Genomic DNA, 3,217 nt, shown 5'->3' on the forward strand with positions numbered 1-3,217 from the left:
ATGGTGAAAGGCCTGGTGCAGAATGAAGGCCAGGTAGGCAGTTAAGAGGACAAATTAGAAACACCTCCCATTCCCCTCTGTGTAAGTACAGTAGAGGGGAATTCTGCTGGGCATCAAGCCTATCTCTGCCCAGAGCCACCTGGTGTTGTGCAGCCATTGTTTTCCTTCATGGGGCCCTTTTGTTTGACCAAAAATGAGTTTCTGAATTTCCAGAGCTGTAAACCCCCTTCCCAATACACCAGGAGCAGCCTGGGGCTGGCCCTTGGCTCTTCTCCCCTGTGCTGTCACTCTTGTGCATGGTACACTCACACCTCAAAGCACTGCCATGCTCTAACTTGCTCACAGATATGTCAAATAACCTCCAATTTTGATGTGGGAAGCAGAAGGGTAAAAGCTGGGATGGACATGTGGGAGGAAACAAGGGAGGAGAGCTGCAAACAGAGCTGCATGGACAAGAAGGGGAAGGTGTCAGAAGGTATGGAGGTACAAAGTGTGGGTGCAATGAAAGAGATTTCAGAGGACCTGAAGCACTGTAGGAAGTAAAAAGAGCCCAAAGGCTTATGGTAGATGAAAGCAGTGAAAAATAATGGAGAAGCTGATTGACTTCAGAACCAACACCCATACCTCACAGGGCTTTGGGCCACTTTGTGTCAGGTCTCCTGCTTGTCATATGTGCTCCCTTCACATTTATCCTCTCCACCTTTCAAAGTGTAGTCAGTGGCCCAGGCTACTCCGCAGTCCTTTCCTAGCTCCTCTTTGGAGCTTCTTGCTAGTACCTGCAAACACAGGAGCATGAAGAAGAAAGTAGTGTGCAAGGCAGTGAACGAAATCCAGTGTGGGAACCTGGGTTCTCAGTGTGGAAAGGGTTAGATTTTTCTAGGGGTGTGTATGTTTGTGTGAACTGAAGAAGACTCAGTATGACTTGGAATCCCAAAACTTAGAGGGAATTAAATTTCCTTAATTTTCCTTCAGGAAGTAGAGAAGCAGAGAGTGGGTAAAAGCAAGCAAGGAAACTGAAGAGACCCAGAACTGTGTTGCACACATTGCTTTTTGCAATATGACCTCAACTCTGCCCTCTGGGGGCTGTGGCATGGCAGGACCCTCACCTACTATTGCATGCACTCTGGAAATGAGTATGGAGGACTCCTGGACAGAATCTAATGTCTCCCTAGCTATGGCAAAACACAAAGTAAGGTCACACATGCAAACAAGTGCGAGCTAGGCTTGGCCTCTGTTTGAGTGCTGAGCCTATATATATCACTTTTCCGTTTCTATACAGATTCCTTCTGTGTAATGACCTAGTTGACCTCTTCCAGTGACCAGGAGATCACACCACTAGGCTGCAGATAATTCCTGCAGAGAGATTGGCCAAACCTCTGCTGGTGAACCAAATAACCCACACACCATCTCTCAACATAAACCTTGCAGTGTATCACGATATCAGCCTTCCCAAGCTACTCTGACAGACAATCAATGCAGCTACAGTCAACACAGTTAATACACTCAGAATAGATGCAGATAAATGCTGGATTTCCAATTTGTTGACTGTGATTCTAATAATAGCACACCCAAAGAGAGTGTCTATTTATTAGGCTCCTCAGTTTTTGCCATGCCATTTCCAGGAAGTAGCAGCTCACAGTTAAGATCATATTGGGAAGGGATATTTCTTTTAGCATTTCATTGTTGACTTCTTAGGCATTGCAGTCCTATGACTATTGGAATTTTCTAGAAGAGCAGGGAGTTACCACACCACCTGTGCACCAGCAAATGTTGTAAACACTAAATAATAGTGAAAGGAGGCACTTCAGAGCACACAGTGCTGTATGGTTCAGTATAAGAGAGTGTGCTGTACACAAGGAGATTGCAGTCTAAATGAGGAACTGTACAAAGAACAATTAGAAGAGAGGAAGAAGGATGGACAAAATAAGTTATCAAATTTCTCTGTGGGTGGGACAGATACATCTTGCTATTTTCAGCTTTTAAATCAAATTGGCATCTTGTATTTAAAGACTATTAGTGCAGGAGCTTCAGTCCTGGAAGAAGAACCAGGAGATTTTCAGTCTGGATAAGCTTTGTGGCACATGGCTTTAGGGGTATTAGAGGCCACAGGCTACAGAGAGCACATGAGCAAGTGGCTGTGTCTAGTCTCAAGTCAAAGGAAGATGTCTTTCTTCCCATGTGTAGGAGGATCACCCTTGGAACTTGATGTCCAAAGGAAAATTTCTGGTCTGCGCAAAGTGCAAGGAGTTGGATGGAGGATTTATCTGGAATTTAGCAAAAGCAAAAAATACTACCAAAGGCCTGACAAACTGGTAACATGGTGAGAGGTGACTGTCCTACATCTCACCTAACCAAACATGTCCCAAGGGCAAGCTAGGCTTCAAAGCTTTGCCCATGCCATACAGAGAATGTTGACTGGTGTGGTGTTGCTGTCAACATTACAAATTAGCTTCTGAAAGGAGACTTATGCAGCACCCTTAGATATGATGTCCCAGGCTTTAGCATACTTCAGGTTCAGTTTGTTTCTGCTGATTTCTCTAACAAATGTTATCAAACACACATGCCACTGTCTTGTCAGAACATCATACGTGACAGAAAGCCCTTTGCAGGTTTACTTCTACCTCTACTGCATTGTACTCAAAATTTTCAGACATTATATTTTGGGAAACTCATTCAAGACATGAATCTGTTTCAGACTACAAGTAAATCCAGCCTGCTTCCCCTTGTCTTTTTTTTTTTGTATAAAACCTTGCAGTACCTATGTCTTGTTTGTTCCTGTGCAGAGGCAGAGATGGACACAGAGGGAAATGTTACCTTCTGACCTGCATGATAAGGGCATTCCCTGCCTGTTTAAAATGAGATGAAGGGGCTTGAAGACTGAATTAGTGAAGTTAAACAATGGTGGTTGTAGGCCTGGTCCTCCCATGACTCGTTGCTTGAGGAGGCATTCCTTGTGACACACCAGTCTGTCACTATGGAGCAATCCAGTATCTTCCCTCTGCATGCTGTAGGGACAGCACTGGTACTTCTCCTTACTGTCTGGCTTTCCCCCTTGTGGTGTGTTTTGTATGAAGTTCATGTCTGCCCCCTGTTCTCCTCCTTAATCCCCTCCTCTCCCAAGCTGCCAATCTTCCCCAAGTCCTCCCTAACCCCCTCCATTTCAAGTTGTCAGTCCTCCCTTTCCCCACCCCTCTTCTCCAGAATGTTCCTTGTCAAT

The sequence above is a fragment of the Vidua chalybeata genome, chromosome 6, assembly GCF_026979565.1.
Source record: "Vidua chalybeata isolate OUT-0048 chromosome 6, bVidCha1 merged haplotype, whole genome shotgun sequence".
NCBI classification, from domain to species: Eukaryota; Metazoa; Chordata; class Aves; order Passeriformes; family Viduidae; genus Vidua; species Vidua chalybeata.